Genomic DNA, 18,963 nt, shown 5'->3' with positions numbered 1-18,963 from the left:
ATAGGCCAAGAAGTTTTAAAAGTACCTTTCCATTTAAGAGAGGGACATGTATTAAGCTGGACCTTGTATTATTTAAAGCTATGGTAAGTAAATTCAGCTCTAATCTTCTCATAGCCCAGTCTGACTAAATCTATTATTTTCTATGGCTCCTAAATTTTAGTTTTCCTGTTACTAATCCCTACATCATACAAATAGTTTCTGGGAAGAAAATATATCATTCACCTTCAGTGTGTTTAGTTCGTGGCCATATCCTTTTATTTTCAGAAGGCAGGTAATGGATACTAACGTGTTGAAACAGAGTTAGGAAAAACAAATAATGCTAAATCTACCACAGTTTGACCATGCGGAAGTCACTTAATTTATCTTTAACTCAGTTTGGGTATCTGTTAAATAAGGCAATAAGGTTTTTTAAACTACTAAGTTTTTTAGTTTATAGAAGTGTTAAAGTAGTTCAAAACGTGTTACTTTTTGAGATATAAATCCAAAGTGTTATCATTATTTACCTAATCATATACAATATCTACTATTGGTCTTTTAGTTAATAAAGGTGACAGTGTTGTGGAGCAGAAAGATTTGGAGTTAATGAATTCAGCTCTTTCACTTAGCTCTGTGATCTTGGGCAATTACACTTGTATGACTTTGGCTGCCTAGAATCTGACCTACCTTTATATTTCTGGAGAATTCCCAATGGTATGTGTTCTGTTGAACAATCTCCTTTTACAGAACCTGAAAAGAGCCAAAACCTACTTGTCTCTCTGACTCCCACCACCAGCACCAAGAGCGTTGGCACAAAATCTGGGCTTCTCCAAGCAAGTGCTTCCATCTGAGACTCTGAACTTGGATTGAGTAAAACAGGCAAAGAGAGAGTGGAATTCATTTTGTCAATGGGAATTGCAATGGTGGTACTCTTTTGGTCAGGATGGAAGTTCCAGGAGTTTCCATTTGGCTATTTCTCCCACGTGACTTTTATCTTATTGTCAAAATGCCGACTGAGAATTTAGCTGATTGTTGATATATGTATTTCAGCTTTATATTGAGAAACAGAGGGAAAAAAAATGGGATGGATTCAGGGTGTGATTTTTATATCAAAATTATAGTTATCATCTGACCTCTCAAAAACTGTCACTCAAAAAAGTGGATTCAACAGTGTTCGAGGTTCCAAACAATTAGTTTTTACCTCAGAGTTAGTGCTGATTAAGTCCAAAAGCAATTTTTTTTGTAATTTTTAGGCTGTCCTAGTCTATAGGGTAGGCTAGAGGAATGTTTACACTAATGACATGAAGCCATACTCTACTGCCCATCCTCAAGCATATTTGGGCTCCCCTCAAGTGATGCTGGATATGTAAAAGTACTGTTATCAGATTACAGTAATTTTCCTCTCTTTATGAGGATACTCTCCAGGCAAATGAATTTATCAGAAACTACATTGAATGTAATCCTAAAAAAAACTAAATTTTTTAATGTGCTGAAACTTGAATATCTAAAATACATTAAAATCTCAAGCATATGTAAATGCTAAATAAGTAAATACCATTTAATTGAAAGATATTAAATCTGTCATTTTTTTATTACAAAAAACTCACTTTGAGGTACACACTGCATCAGACCATTTTACAGTTGAAGAAATAGGCAGCGAGCAGTAGCCTTAGAGGATATTAACTTAGAATTTAAAACTTGTGGGTTTTTTAATTTAAAAATCAATCACTCTATACATAAAATCCCAAAGGTATCAATACTAAGAAAATATTTTAATTTCTTCCATTTTAGAATATTCAATAAATATTTGATTTCAGAAATAATTTCACTACTTTTGAAACATGTATTTTGAAAGGAAAATAATTAAGATGGATAATACCACATTCAAAATATACTTAATCTATGGATCATATTATGAAGTATCTCTTTAATCTAAAAAATTATTTTAAAAATTTTAACAATTGGGGCTTGGGATGAAACTATGATAATTAACAGAGTGGGTGGCCTAGTGATTGTCAAGTTGACCAATGGAATAGAGTACAGAAGCCCAGAAACAGAAATATTCAAGTATGGAAATTTGGTATACGCAGAGATGAGAAAAGAAGGGACTCTTTAATAAATGGAGTTTAAAAAACAGTTATCAGTTATGAGAAAAGATAAATTTGACTTGCATATCATGTCATAATTTTAAAAAACTCTGAATTGAATAAGGATTGAAAATGTAAAAACTGGGGAAGGTGGCCAATTAAAAGCAGCTAGTGTGTGCTGCTCTCATGGAGAGAAATAGAAGGAGCAAGTGAACACAGTGCCTTCAACTGAAACATCCAGGTGGATGCATTGGGATTCATCAAGAAAACAATTCAAGCGATGAAGAATGGAGAAACGCAAGGCAGTACAATCATCAAGCCAGAGGAGGCTCCCCAGCCCAGGGAAGTGGTGAGTGAGTGAGCAACCCCGGACACCCATGCTTCTCCCATGGATCTTTGCACCCCTGTGTCAGGAGATCCCCTCAGGAAACCACTCCACAAGGGCTTGCAATCTGATGCACAGAGCTACAAGGAGTCTTTACAACAGCCACTCGGGCACACATGAATCCCTGGGAGCTTTGGATAGCCAGGCTTCCCAGCAAAAGTGGCTGCAACTCTGGCAAAGTGGGAGGCTAGGCCCTCATACATACATACCCCTTGGAAAGCAGCTGATTCCAGAAGGCTGAGCAGTGATGATCTGCAGGCCCCACTTCCGTGACACTTCACAGGACCCGCTGACTTGGAACTCCGGTAAGCCACTGGTAGCAGCATTGCACCTCTCTGAGGGAGCTCCCAGAGTAAGGGGTGGCTGCCATCTTAGCTGTTTCTCAGTTTTAGCTATCGTTGCCTTCAGTGTAGGTGCCCTGTGAAAAAGTGGCCAGACTGTTTTTTATGCAGGTCCATGACCCCCACTCAGTGGGACCTCCTGATGGGTCACCAGCCCTTCTTTTTGGTGTTTTCCAGCTGGCAGTGGTTCTGAGTCTCTCTGAGACGGATGCTCCAGCTGGGGGGATGGACCGCCATCTTTGCTGTCTAACAGCCTTAGCCATTGTTGCCTTCAGGCTCTAGGGAGTCCGAGGAAACCAGGGAATGAAGCGCTCCCCAGCACAGTGCAGCAGTTCTACAGAGAAGCAGCCAGACTGATTTTTCGTGCAAGTCCTTTATCCTGTTTCTCTTTACTGGGCAGAATCTCCAAACCGAGGACGACAACCACCCCCATAGATGTGTTCAGGCAAGCAAATAGGTTCGTACCTCCCTGGGATGGAGGTCCCAGAGAAAAGAGCAGGCTGCCATCTTTGCTGTTTTGCAGGCTTTACTATTGACACCTTCAAGCACAGGAAAACCCAAGGTCACTAGGGACTGAAGTGAAACCTCAGCATACTGCAGCAGCCCTAGGGAAAAGTGGCCAGGCTGGTTGTTATGTGGGTCCCAAATTTTGTATCTTCTTACTGGGCGGGTCTTCCAGGATTGGGTCTCCAGCCACCCCCTGCTGGGACTATTGAGCCAGTAGGAGCTCTACAACTCCCTGGGACAGAGCTCCCAGTGAGAGGGGCAGGTTGCTATCTTTGCTGTCTTGCAGCCCACACCCTTGCTGCCTCCAGGCTCTGGGGAGTCCATGAAGCCCAGGGGCTGGTCTGGATCCCCAGCACAGAGCACCCACCTCACAGAAAAGTGGCCAGACTGTTCTCTGTGCAGGTCCCAGTCCACACTTCTCCTCACTAGGCAGGGCTGCCTGACGTGGGACTCCAGTAAAACTGCCTTGCCCCTGCCTGATTACCTCAATTAGAAACAGCCCAGCAGTTAAAGGAATACCAACATGCAGAGATGAGAAAAAAACAACACAAGAATTCTGGCAACTCAAATGGCCAGAGTGTCTTGTGTCCTCCAAACAACTACGGTAATTCTCCAAAAAGGGTTCTTAACCAGCCTGAGTTGGCTGAAATGACAGAAATAGAATTCAGACTATGGATAGGAATAAAGATCATTGAGATTCAGGAAAATAGCAAAACCCAATCCAAGGAAACTAACAATCAAAATAAGACAAAATAGGAGCTGACAAACAAATAGCCAGTATAAAAAAGGGACCTAACTGATCTAATAGAGCTGAAAAATACAGTACAAAAATTTCACAATGAAATCACAAGTATTAATGCAGAATAGATCAAAAAATGTCAGAACTCGAAGACTGGCTCTCTGAAATAAGACAGACAAAAATAAAAAAGAATAAAAAGCAATGAGGAAAACCTCTGAGAAATATGGAATTGTGTAAGGAGGCCAAATATACAAATTATTGGCATCCCTGAAAGGGACAGGGAAAAAGTGAAAAACTTGGAAAACATATTATGGGATATTGTCATGAGCATTTCCTCAACCTCACTAGAGAGGCCAACAGTCAAATTCAGGAAATACAGAGAACCTCTGTAAGAGATCTACTGTAAAGCACCTATAGTTAACAATACTGTCTTACATACTTAAAATTTTACTAAAACTATAAAGTAGTTCTTAAGTGTTCTCATCACAATGACGGTAGTAGTAATAATAATAAGTGAAGAGGGTGTGAGGGAATTTTGGAGTTAATAGATATCTTTATGGCAGATTGCAGTGTCTACTTATATCCAAATTTATGATGTTGTATACATTAAATATATATAGCTTTTTGTATGTCAATTCTACCTCAATAAAGTGGGTTTTTTTAATATATAAAAAAAGAAATGCCTGTAGTCCTGGCTACTCAGGAAGGTGAGGCTGGAGGATCACTTGAACCCAAGACTTTGGGTCCAGCCTGGGCAACATAGTGAGATCTCATCTCAAAATTAAAAAAATAATAATAATAAGACATCACAGTATCAAGGCTAGTAATCTTTTCTGTGGCTTTCATTGTACTGCCTGATGACACACGGGATTATAATGAAATATGAGGTGTCCTAATTGCAGTAACTAGATATAAAATAAAGTAAAATGAATTTGGAATGGTAAGAAGGGCAGTAGTTTTTCAGGATGTAAAGAAATGAGAAACAGGAATACGATTGTTGAAACGTAAACAGGAAGAATCAACAATATGAGAAACATGCAAGTGAATAGAATTAAAGACCTCTGCCATAGAGTATTCTAATTTAATCTGCATTTGGCAAGCATTTCATGACACAGCTTCATCCACTTTACCACTAAGCTAGCCAAGACAGTGGTCCTCAAATTTTAGCTGAAATCAGAATCACCTGGGAACCTGGTCTAACCCTCAGAGCCTCAGGTCTATCCTCTTCAATAAGCCTGCCCCTCTCTGTTCTTTCTGAGTTCTGGTGTTGTGATATGTACTAAAGTTTGAAAGCCAGCGATTCAGAAAATACACAGAGGGAAAACTCATAATGTCACCAATAGCTGTAATTATTCCCCAAAAGATAGAACAGAAAACTATTCTTTTCCCTCAGTGCCCATGCGAATCTGTTTTCTGAGGCTCTTTGGTTCATTTTAACAAAACCTAGGTAGATGCCATGTCTCTTCTGATCACTCAGAAAATATAAAGTCCTCTAGTCACTTTTAGTTACAAAAAGCTTGATTTCGGTATTCAAAATATTCTGAAGTAATAGTTAAAGCGCCAAACTTCATTTAAAGTTTATCCTCTCCTGGCTCAGGCTAAGGAACAGGTTGCTAGACTGCAGAGTGGAAAGAGCAACGTTTTTGGGTTTGTTTGTTTTTTTTTTAAGTTTTAGGTGTTTTTTTTCACTGCCGAAAACGTTCACCCCACCTCCCTCTCTCAACAACTGGTTTCAGATCATCTAGATCTATGGGAGGCATATTAAAAAGCAGTAAGGTTCAAGAAAGTTCTCACTTGACATGCACCAATATGGTCTGGATTTGGTTTCTCCTGATTCTTGGAGCATTTTTTACTTCCTATGGAACCCTGTCACTGGCAATGGAATCTCCTCTCCCACTCTTGCTCTTTAAATACAGCTGAGGTCTCTTCTGCCTGGCCATTTACAACTTCACTCTGATTTTTTGAGGTCCATTACACTCTCCAAGGAGACAATCACCACTCCAAGGTGACTTCAGGTGTGTTTCTCTCTTCCATTTGGCCTTCAGGAGCCTTCCTTCCGAAGACCTTTGGCAACACAGGCTGTTCCTAAGGCAACCAGCCTCCTCTCTGGACAACTGCTGGGCTGGTCAGGGCAGCCTGTGCCTTTAGGCTTTTCTAGCAGCAATTTCTGCTCCATGACCCCAGGCTCACAAAGCAACCTCTTACCCTGAATACCCTCTTACTCAGCTGGAGGGGAGTTGAAGGAGACATGTCATAGCAGTCCAATTCAAGTAATCTCAACTTAAAGAGATATAATTAAAACTAAATAGCATGAAAAGGTAAACACAAAGCAATTGGCCACAATGTATTAGGTAAAATAAAGAAAAATGTAACAATAGCCATATTATTTGAAGAAAGTAGAATTGAAAGTAGCTTTTTTTAACATGAGTAAAAAAAGGGTCATTAAGATAATATGAGGTAAAACTCATAAAATATATCAAAATTCATAAAGCAAAATTCTTGATATTTAGCAATAATTTGACATAGAATTATTCAATTTTATACATATTTTCTGTCCTTTAAACAATTACACAGAATATATATTAAAAATTAGAATAATGAAATTCAGAATTTTATATATATCAAATTTTGTAAGCATTTAAACAGAGTTAAGCAGTGCATATAGTCCTTAAAAAACTATATATATAATAATAAAGTCTATATATAAATAATATAGTTTTATATATAGTTTATAAAATATGATTATATATAAAATAAATAATATATATAAAACATATAGTATGTTATATATATTATATTTTATGTATGATATAATGTTTTATTTATTATATAATATTAATCTGCAAAAAAAACTAGATACATTCCAAAGTGTCAAAAATGTGCTACCTATATTCTTTCTCTAGTAAAACTAGATATTTACAGATGAAATACTGAAGAAAGACCCAAGTCAGTTGACAATTTGAAACATTTCTTAAATATTGGAACAAAAATATCAATCTACAATTATAAATTATTCAGGAACTAATGATGATGAGTGACCTCTATTCCAACATTTTCAGGAGATGGTCAAGGCAATTTTGTTTTTAATTATGATTTAAAATCATTTAAAATGAATTATTTGTCTTTTATTTCATAAAGTTAAATCCAAGAATTTGGAAAACAATCCATAGAAATCTAAGGAAATCAGAAAGAAGATATTAATAATTTGGAGTTTTGGGAATACAATTCTAGATAAATCAAAATGCCTACCTTTTCATTTATTTATGAAAAAACTTATTGGCTGCTTAATTTGTGCTCAGCATTTTTCTATACATAAAATAGGCAAGATTCACAGGTCTTGTGCTCAAGAAATTTAAATTCAGCAAGGATTTATTATTTATTTACTTCCTTTATGTAACTAGATGGTTAAAATGTAAGTGATAAGCTCCCTGATAGTAATAAGTACAGGCAACAGAGAGAAGGTAGCTGGACCCCCTACCAGCCATAATGCAGCAGTGATGGTTTGCTGAGGGACAAATTACATAAACTAAGTCCGGAGGGTAAATAGCATTATCCATCAGGAAGGAGAGCATTCTCAGCACAAGGAGAAGAATGTGAAAGGAGAGAAAAGTGAGTATGTTTGGAGAACTAAAGATATTTCAACATTGTTAGATATTAAATGATGAGATGTAGTCTGAGAGAGGTAAGCTTTAACCTATCATAAAAGCTTTATAGAAAATATTAGGCCGGGCGCTGTGGCTCACACCTGTAATCCCAGCACTTTGGGTGGCCAAGGCTGGCGGATCACGAGGTCAAGAGATAGAGACCATCCTGGCCCACATGGGGAAACCCCGTCTCTACTAAAAATACAAAAATTAGCTGTGCATGGTGGTGTGCACCTGTAGTCCCAGCTACTCGGGAGGCTGAGGCAGGAGAACTGCTTGAACCCGGGAGGCAGAGATTGCAGTGAGCCAAGATCACACCACTGCACTCCAGCCTGGCAACAGGCAACAGGCAACAGAGTGACACTCCATCTCAAAAAGAAAGAAAGAAAGAGAGAGAGTGAAAGAAAGAAAGAAAGAAAGAAAGAAAGAGAGAGAGAGAGAGAAGGAAGGAAGGAAGGAAGGAAGGAAGGAAGGAAGGAAGGAAGGAAAGACAGAAAGAAAGAAAGAAAGAAAGAAAGAAAGAAAGAAAGAAAGAAAGAAAGAAAGAAAGAAAGAAAGAAAGAAAGAAAATATTAAGGAATTTCAACTTCATCCTGAGGAGGTAGAAAGGATTGTGTATAGGAGTGTGACTTGAGAAGATGTATATTTGAAAAATGTTATGAGATGGGAAGGATACATAGCCTCTCCTTTTCAGGGTGAGACCCACACTATCCTAGGAGGAGAAGGAGTTCGGAAGAAGAAAGGAACACCCCAAACCCAAAACATATGTAAAGGGAGCCAGAAACTGAGTACCAAAATATACTGACTACTAAAAAACAGAAGTGCCAAAAGTGAAGGGTAAAAGTAAAAGCTGCCAGAGAGAAAGGGACAAGAAGAACATAAATCTTGAGTGAAGAGTGGAAGTGCAATACTATAAAATTAACAGAGACTTTATAAATGACTAGAAGTGAGGGAAATTGGCACAGCATCCATTGATAATGACAGGAGAATAATTTCAGCAGAGGGCTGCACCACAATTTCATTGGGTTTCCTTTAGGTATCCTGGAATGCTACTTTCTAGAAACTGGCCATCAGTCTTATTCTGTAACTTTAATTCTCCAACCAATTTAAAATGATTATATTCTCATCCCCAAGATGCCTAGTGGGCTGAACCGTAATACTTAAAATTCAAGTTTGTCTATGAGATAGTGGTAATTGCTTGGAACTGGTAATAGTGGTTACTCTAAGCAAGGACTTTAAACAAAACAAAAGCTTTATAAGAAATTTCTGGCTAATATCTTTCAAATAGATTATTAATTAATAATACTGGAAGGTTTTAATAAAATCATGCTAATGTCATTCTCAGCAACAGTGTTATTATAGCATCAACTTATAACCAAAGCAATATATATTAGAAGTGACTGGCTAAAATCAGAAATGTGAATTATGGGAATATATGAAATGGCAACAATAAGTTATTAGAGGTATGATTAATGAAGTATCCGCCATGTGGCAAGTCTCACCCCAGAGCCACTGAGCCCTTCTGAGTTCATCAGTTTGGTTACCAATTATTTCCCAATATCCATTAATGGCAGGCACTAATTTTATTTTTCTCTGTAGTATTCTTAAAGTACTCTTAAGGATAAAGTAGAAGGGAAGTGAATCATTTGTTCTTGCTGTAATGACTGGCCAACTCAAAACATTAAATGCCAGCTCTGAGTGTTATGATGAATGCCACCTTAAATACATAAAATGAAAAACTTAATTATGTTGACATAATAGATGAAGTCATAATTTGCAGAATTTTAGTAAAATCGGAATTCTAGGATTACATATGCATATGATTAGCTGTTCATTCATTTATTATTCACTCAATCACCTGTATACCAAATATGTATTAAGTATCTGTTATGTGCCAGGAACCTGTTCCAGGTTCAGAGAACACAGTGAATAAACAGACTGAACCCTGCTCTCAATGAACATCTTCATGTTACTTGATATGAGTTCATTCCTTGAAGTAAGAAAAATTCATTATGAATTGCCTGTTTTAAAGACAGGGCATGTGTACTTTGAAAGATTTAGATAGAGATTGGTTTGTGACATATAGTTTCTCTCTTTCCCAAATATATTTAAAATATTTATTGCCTCTCTTTGACAAAAAAATGAAATCATGGCTCTCTGTTGAAGGCCAAGGAAAAGGATCCATAATATATTTACATTTCTATCCTTGAAAAAGAATTCTAATCACAACAGAAGACTTTTTTTAAATAAGCATTTTAAAGAAATTATAATTTCAAATTTGAAATCTGTCAGCCAAACACTTAATTCATCAGTCATCTGCATATTTCAAGACTCAGTAATCTCCAGATGTGTCTCAATTATACCAATAAAATAAGACTAAGTACATGTCAACCCATGTTTTAGAACTTGCATAGCTTACTTCTAATGCCTTTGTTCTGCTTACATATTGTGAGGAAGTATTTATCTTTTTGCATATTTCTGAGTGATAGCATATAAAGACATACAGTATTTAGGATTTTTAGAACTTTTTTACTTACTCATGAAACATTATCACTCATAAATGCAAAAGGCATGCATAATGATAAGGAAAGCTCTGTGGTTTTCTTTAAATTCAGAAAGAACTTCATTAAAATTCCCACAATTTTATGACTGTTGCAGTCTAGGCCACATAATTTATTTGTATTTTGTGACTTGCTACAAATAAATTCTTGCTTAGTCCCAGACTTCTCTTAGCTTGATAAAATTTAAGAGCCTCTTTTAAATTTGGATACATTTTGACATCTTCAGTGGGTTTTATATGTACTCAAGTTGTTCTTTCCCTACACAGTTTTCTCGTATTATCGAATGAGCTAAGGAAAAACTGATGTTATTACTATGTTTGGTGAATTTTCAAATTTAGTATTAAATGTGTGCTCTTTTGTAAAAATCTACTTGTAATTCATGTGTTGAAATGTTTCTTCACCCAACATGGCACATGTATACATATGTAACTAACCTGCATGTTGCGCACATGTACCCTAAAACTTAAAGTATAATAAAAATAAATAAATAAATAAAAAGAAATGTTTCTTCATCTTTTACTCTAATTTAATCCACCAATTGATCAATCATTAATTCAACATTTATCTAGCCCCTACTCTGTTCAACACACTACTCTGGTTGCAAAAAATATAAGTGAAGAAAATGAACGAAATTCCTGCCCTCATAGCACTGTCATGCCCTCTCAATAGTAAACATTTTTTTTTAGAAATGCAACCTTCTAACCACAAAATTTAATTGTGCTCCACTGTCTTCAACCTCTCTTAAAGTTTCAATTATTTATAAGCATAGTTTTTCCAAAAAAATAGATTTCAAAATCACAATAACATAAAGCACATTTCACATCTCTCTTGTTTCCTAAATTTTTCCAGGGCTTACTTTCCAATTAGAAACACCTTGTTTTATAAATGTCTCTTCTTATATCTAAAATTTTTGGTAAAACAATTGGCACAAACAACAGAATGCTCGATAGTTTTACCATTGAAAATATGAATACGAATAATTTTTAAAATTTAGTAGTATACTTTAAAATTTCATACGTTGAGAAAATGTAGAAATTGTGGCAGAGGTTGATAGTAGTCCTCCAATGGATATTTTCTCCTTTCTTTGTAATTCAACCTTGCCCTTGTTGGGTTCTTTTTCGTTTCTGCCAGCTAGAACATCAATAAGATGCTGGAGTTTAATCAACCACAGCAGACTGTGAGGTGGAAGCCACTTGGTGATTGTGGGCCAGCACCAAGATCGAAGGCATTTGGATCCCTGGTGATCACAGACCCAGCATGTCATCTCTGCAAAGGTGACATTAGATTCTATTTGAAGAAGAAGACATCCATATTGTTTAAGACATTGTTATTTGGAGTTTTCTGTCAGTAGCAGGCAAACCTAATTCTAACTAACATAGCCTACAACTTACTTTCACAAATTTAACAATCTATGCTACATCCTGTATAATTCTTACCATCTTGATTATTTACTGAAGATGACGAAATGTTCAGTTATGTCACATGCCTATTATTGGCAACAGCATGATTCACCAACTCTTGGAGATTTTCCTGAAAAATAAAAACACTAGTGTTTGTTATGACCTTATTTGTATATAATCACAGATATATAGAAATAAACCAAATCAATCTTGAACAAAATAGCGAATAACTGGTGATAATAAAAATATCTATATGGAGAGAGACACAGCTAAAAAGGTAAGAGGAAGCCCCACCAATACCAGCTAAGCACGGGGAAGGCAATGCTGGAGTATTTAATTGAGTCATTTCAAGTTGTGTATATGACTTTTACTTGCTTTTATCAAATACAATGTTTATTTCATTTAACCACAGTAAAACGAAAACTGTGACTTGTGTTTCACAGTGAGTATAACTGATTTAATGGAATTGTTGCAGTTTTATCACTTTTCTGAGTTAAAGTTTGCCTCCCCTAACTATTCTGGAAAATAAAAATTCACATATTCTCTGTTCTTTTTTTCCTTCCTCTACTTAATTCTATCTTATGCATGACATTTTATAGAAGGCTCATCTTCATTTTCTAATCAAGATGGCATATATTAAAAATCAGATCCGTCATGTGTCATGCAACTATCATACGACACTGATTATTTTTCCAAATTCCAATGATTTACAACTGCCGTTTAATTGCCTGAGAGCATTTTAATCCAGGGTAGTTAACATTACTTGAACTGCTACATCATTTAATTGTAACATTATAGGTTTACAAGCAAAAGCAAGCCTTGAACTAGAGACAGCAAGTCTACGAAAAAAAAAATCCAAGAGAAACTATCTAGCTTTAAAAGTTGATGTCAGAAATATCTCATTTCGTTCATATAAACTACTGCGAAATAACACACTTTAAAACACGTAAATAAAGAGCTAAGTACCTAAAAGTAAAAAATAATATCTAGATGAAAGAGATAATTTATGTGTTGGATAGTGAGACTGGGCGTAAAAAGTCTGGTTCCTAAAACATTTATGAAATATTTACACCATTCCTCAGGAAATAGCTAGAATATAAACAAAGTACCCTACCTAGAAGAGCTTCAAAAATCATTTTTATAGTGGCAATTAATTTAATTTCTGAAACTCTGAGGAAATTACAAATCTATTGTGAATGTTTATGGTACTTGATAAATCAAGACGAGAAATGTTATCATCATTAACAATCATCAATAATTACAAAACTATTCAAGAGAGTCACATAAGAAAAAAATACTTTTAGCTGAGATGCAACTGAGCAAAAGTATGTTTCAAATTGTTTTTTAGCATGATACACAGAAGTCCAAGTTACATTTTAAAATTTTTGGTTCTACTACACACAATTTTAATAGATTTTAATACATTACTAAACCAGAATAGCAAATGCTATACCCTGGTATCACACCAGCTAAAATAAAAAATATGATCAGAAATTCACTTATTTCATAAATATAAAAGTGTGAAAATTTATGGACTTTCTTTTTTTATAATTCTAAGTAAGTTTTAAAAATGTTAGCATCTCTGTGTTCCCCACTGCAGCACAGAGAAGCACTATGGTATTGCGATTAAGAGTGGTTAATCAAACTGTCCTGGGTTCAAATCCAGGTTCTGTGCCATCTGTGTAATCTTGAATAAATTACTCATCTCCACTTGCCTCAGTTGTAAAAATAAGAATAACATTTATCTCATAAGATCATGTAAGGAATAGCTTGCAAAGCTCAGAGCTTCAAGTAAGAAGTGGGTATAAAAATCCAATTCTGGCCTCATTTACTCTCATTTATTTACTCTTTTTTAGGTCTTTGAGCAGGAGCCCAAGGAAGGAAAAATAAGGACACACATTTTTGGCTGGATTAGTAACATCTTTCCTTTGTCTTCATCCACCAGGGTTCTGGGTACACTGAAATGAAACAAGAAATTTAAAAAATCTTATTTTCCATGTCAGAAGCTATTACATCATTCCATTTGCAATAACATACTTTAATCTTCTCCAGGTTTCATAAATTCTTGGGACAACTATAATAAATGTTATTTGCTTGGAAAGCTAAAGAAGAACACATAGTTAAATTTTTCAAAGTATAACCCCCATTACACTAATACTGAAGGAGAAGCTAAGTGGTTGAATTGGAAGGATAGGCGATAATATTGCTATGCTACTGAAAGAGTACCCATTCAGGAAATATTAGGAAATCTTAGTATTTGGATCCAAAGCCCTTGCCAAGAGACCTTGGCAGATGCAGCGAAGCAGTCCTTTATTAGATGTGTCAGTCTCAGCTGCACACATATCTTTGTAGTTAAGATGTAAATGCTCCTCCTCTAGTCCCAATGGAGATAAGTGCTGAAAAACCTCTAGAGACAGGCTATTTAACAACTAGTGAGATTCCTTGGACTACCCATGTAGAATCTCCTTCGTTTCATTGAGGTTTCCTCCCAATATACTCAGATAATTGATTTTCTTTTTGATTTTTTAAATTAATTCCACATTAGATTCTGTATTACTATGAACCACACTACCGTTTATGGATAATTAACATCTGGTTACAAACAACGGTCTCATTGTTTTAACCTCATGTGGGCTTACAGGATTAATGGAAAGTTCACTGAAACCAACACTTCCTTATTCTGTTTAAGGATTATCAAAGATTTATGAATTCATTTTATAAAATTTCCAGCCTTAACCATACTTTTTAAACACCTTCTAAAAATCAATTACCTCATTTTCAATTAATTAAGCCAATTAAACTATGAAAAATGTTCACGTGATGATGGCTCCCCAGTTAACACATTTCAAGAAGCTGTTTTGCCTTTCACATATCTTCTGTTACATGCCAAGTACTAATCTCTACCCCGATCCTCTCTATATTAATCATAATTTTTAAAGGTAGAGACCCATACATTACATCTTAATATGTATTTTTTACATTTAAATTGTAGTCAAGCTTTTTAAAAATTATATCACAGTAAAATGCCTATTTTGCCGTTGAAACAGTTGCAATATGACATTAACGTATGAAAGCATCCTTATGAACCCCACAAATATGTACAATTATTATGTGTCACTTTAAAAAAGTAAAGAAAAAAAGAGCACTTAGCGTTTCAGCAAATCAAGTCTTGTAAGTAATGCAAATATTGTCTTCTAGCTTCCCAGAAAGTGTGGAATATTGGCCTTCCTTTTCAGATTCATGTGAAAGCTTGGTAAGTATTACTCTTAGATAGATGAGATAGATGAGTGTTCTAAGCTCATCTTTTTGCTCCCAACTCTGGAGAGATAATGATGCCTACTTACACTCAGATGCACTGGGTCATATACCTTCACCAGATCACAAAGCCCAGGTCAGATACATATGTGTGATGGTGTGTCACTTTCTACCTAGATGAAGGCTACCATTCCATCAGCCTTCAGTGTGTTTCTTCTAGGGGCATAAAAGGTAAGATGGCAAGGATGCCTAATGCTGAACACTAAGTGGACAAGTGACCTCCAGCAGGTTAGAGTAGCATAAAAGAAGGCTGAGTTAGTCGTGAAAGGAGCTAGAAGCCAACAATATTTATTTCCTAGCTATGTTACTCTCCTAGCCTCAATTTACTCTTACATAAACAGAGTAAAATCAACATGAGTGACCCACTAGAGCAGAAGAGGGTGAAATATATAGGAGGGCAATGATTTAGACCAGGCAGAAAAATGGGCTTGAAGAAGTCTTTCCCAGAGTAGTTGATGCTTTAAGAGAGGTATAGGACTCACCTGGGTGAAGAAGATTTTGAAAGAAAGGTGGCTTAGACAGAAGGGATAGTGAATGAGCAAGGTTATTGTGAGGATTCATGAGATAATCAAAACATTTATCCCACATTGTGCTTGGTCCTTAACTGTTAATACGTTCGCTCTTTAGTCCAACAAGGCAGATGTTGCCTAATCCAACAAGAAAATGTTTGCTTTTGGCAAATGTGCTGCCAGCGACATTCTTAGCACTCAACAGCAGAGCACCTTAGAACTATGGAAAGGCATGTCAAAGCCACTGCACTAGTGTATGACTTCTGCCATTGCACAGAGCCCTGCACTTAGGAGGTTTCTAAGCTTGTTAATGCTTTGCTGTTGCTGTCTTAAAATTCTTAATAATTTTGAACAAAGCACTCACATTTTCATTTTTCACTGGGCCCCACAAATTACATAGCCAGTCCTATTTGTGCTATCAGATAATCCCAATTTGTGTAAATCAGATGGATTGACATTCTGGTTTTCTTACTTCCTAGCTTCATGAACTTCTAGGAGCTTTAACGATAGAAATATCAAAATTTTTTTACTCATTTGTGACGATCAAACATATTTTGATTATAAAACTAATTTTTATTTTATAAAATATTACAGAAACAGAGAGAACAGTATTCAGTCAGCTACTGAGATCCTTGTTTATTTAAAAAAAAAATCACTATTTGGAATGATTTCAAATATCTGGAAATTAGTACATGCCTATTGCCATTTCCTCTCTCTTCTTCTCCTTCTCTTTTTCTCTGTTCCTGTTCTCTCCTTTACAACTGAGCTTATAGTATATGGTAAATACTGTACTGAGTGCCAAAAACACAGATCCAAGCAGACACAGTCTCTTCTCTTGAGGAGCTTATACTTACATAGAAGAAATAGAAACAGAAAATGACAAGGTTGGTGAAGTAATAGAAGTGTAATAGGCATTTCACAGAAAAAGCACAGGGTGCAATAATATACAAGAGAGCAGTAGCTAAGATTTGGGGAGGTGATGTGAGTGGAAGTGGCTCTGGGAAGTCTTTCCCAAGAGAGTTGATAATTCAAGAAAGGGACAGGATTTAGATGAAGGAAGGAGGCATTGGAAGGAAGGTGTTTTAGGCAAAAGAGAAATTGTATGTGCAGTCATAAAAGCTTGAAACACAGGTTTCTTATGAGAAAGCACAAGTAGTTCTATTTATTTGTGTCAGAGATGCATGTGGAAGAGTGAAGAATGAGGAGGCTGGAAAGGGAAATAGGCAAAGGCCAGATCCACGGGTATTATAAGGGGTAAACCAGAGTTGTAAATTCACCCTGAATGTTCCTTGAAAATTATGAAAAGGTAATGAAAGTAGAGAGATGATATGGCTAGATAACAGTGGAGAGATGCAATGATAATGCAACTTAGACAAGAAATATTTGTGGAAGAACAGCGGACTCTAGTGATACTATAGAGTGGAAATTCAGAGCAAGCTTCAGGCCCTCTAGAAATATTTTATGGAGCAACTATTATGGAGCAAGTACTTTGTTATGTTCAGAGAACACAGAGATAACTAAGATAGATCCCCTCTTCTCCAGAAGGGTCGAATGCAATGTAGTGAGTGCAGTGAGCATGCTATACCCATAATATTGAACGGAAAAGGGGCCCCCAAAGTTCCTAAAGGACATAGAGAGTCTTTTGCAAAAGAACTGACACTAAGTCTCAGAGGAATGTCCTGAATCAAGACTTAAAAGATTAAAGGAATTAATCAGACACAGGATGAGGTAATTAGAAAGAAGGAAATATTCTAGGCAAAGAAAGTAACATAAGCAAAGAAAAAGAAATGAGAACTTATGTAGACGGTGCAGAGTCCAGGGGAGAGGTGGATAAGAGACTGAACTGGAACAGTAATTGTAGAGACGACAAATAAAAAGGAAAGCCAGATTTATGGAATGTTTAGGAAGCATTAGCATGACTTTGTCATTGTTTGGATGTGAGAAGTGATGGAGGTGGAGGAATGAGAGGAGATTTCTTTTCCACCTTGCCTTTTTTACCCCTTAAGTGCCAAAAACCACAGACAATTTCCCAAGCTATTAATTCTAGCTAAGTGTTTTTCCTCCACAGGCTATGTTTTAGGAGGACAGTCTGTGGTATAAATCTACAATCAATGTAAATTAATATAACTACAGTCACACTACTTACTGATTCCAAAACAGATATACTTGGAATCCCAGCACAAACTCGTTTTTTCAAATATAGCTCCAGACACACTCATGGTCAACATGTCCCCTTGTCAAACAACAACTACTTACCATCAACTTAATACATCATATACAAGGTGTAAAGATATCTCCTTTCTCAAATCAAATTCAAGTGGTTCCACTGTAGAATCACAGAATTTCAGGTTGGAAGGCATCTTAATAGTTATAGAATCCAAATATTTGGGACGCTCTGCAATTTGAATTTTGTATTCACAGTTTTCATGAGGTCAACAGGCTAGAGAGCAAGACAACTTACCACTTGCTTTCATAAGTTTTTCTTTAAGTCCTAGGTCTGAGAAATAAAATGATTTGAGAACCTGAGAACAATAAAATATGACTACTGATTTCATAGCCCCATGTACTTTCAAATTCACTTTCCTATGTTGTCAAAGCAAGGTTGATTTTTTTCCCCTCCTCATTTAAATGTTTCTCATGCTTTTTGGTGTAAGAATTATATTAAAATGAAATTAATCACTGCTTGTTTTTATTTTGCCTGGCTTCTTTGACAGGAGAAAAGAACACAGACTAAAAGGAATATAAATCCAAAAGAATGAGTGAAATGGGAATACACAAGGCATGAGCAATAAGACTTTTCTCTCAGAAACAATGAGAATAACTGCTCTACAGCTTACAAACCAGAAACTTACACGTTGTATCTCATTAAATTTTATTTTGAATATTGAGAACATTCAGTGCATGGATAATATTTAAAAGTCATAACTCCGGAGGTAGAACCGGTTGATGAATAAAAAAGAACTTCTAGTCAAAACATAATTTATCTATTATGTACAGGACAAGCCAAAACCTTGTTTTGCCTCCTGGAAAATTATTTACAAGAAAATGATTGCTTAGAATGTTCCTTCTTAAGGAGGTCCCCCAAATTTCTAAATATAGATGGTTACATAAACTAATTCAACCTAGAAAACAAGCACACCCCCTACTTATGTATATACATGTCTTACCAGATTTATAACCTATACTATTTGGAGCAAGGAAAAAGGATTTACATATTGAAACAAAAGGAAAATTATAATTTTTTTATTATTTGATAAGGCAGTCATAAATTTCTGACATAAACACATGATTATAAATGGAAGGTGTCTTTCTAATGTATCATACTAGATATGCTATAAGCTCTGAAACATGAGATCAATCCATGACTAATGGCCAGATAAAAGTCATGACTGAATAAATGGGATAACAGCCAAGGAACAGATTCCTGTGAATAAATAATAATCAAATGCCACACATATAGCTTAATTAACACTGCCCTTTACTTATTTTTAAAAATCTT

The 18,963-nt window shown here is 35.9% G+C and overlaps 1 long non-coding RNA gene across 1 annotated transcript; it reads left to right on the top strand.

Moving 5' to 3' along the window:
* Positions 1-11,428: 11,428 nt before the first annotated feature.
* On the top strand, positions 11,429-18,357 carry LOC130540699 (uncharacterized). The gene is made up of 4 exons (XR_008954694.1): positions 11,429-11,514; positions 13,497-13,593; positions 14,839-14,893; positions 18,179-18,357. It is a non-coding gene; the product is annotated as an uncharacterized LOC130540699 (long non-coding RNA).
* Positions 18,358-18,963: the final 606 nt, after the last annotated feature.

This window comes from Pan paniscus, chromosome 10 (assembly GCF_029289425.2).
Source record: "Pan paniscus chromosome 10, NHGRI_mPanPan1-v2.0_pri, whole genome shotgun sequence".
Lineage (NCBI taxonomy): Eukaryota > Metazoa > Chordata > Mammalia > Primates > Hominidae > Pan > Pan paniscus.
Note: the sequence above shows the minus strand (reverse complement) of the source record. Positions and strands in the feature narration are given on the sequence as shown.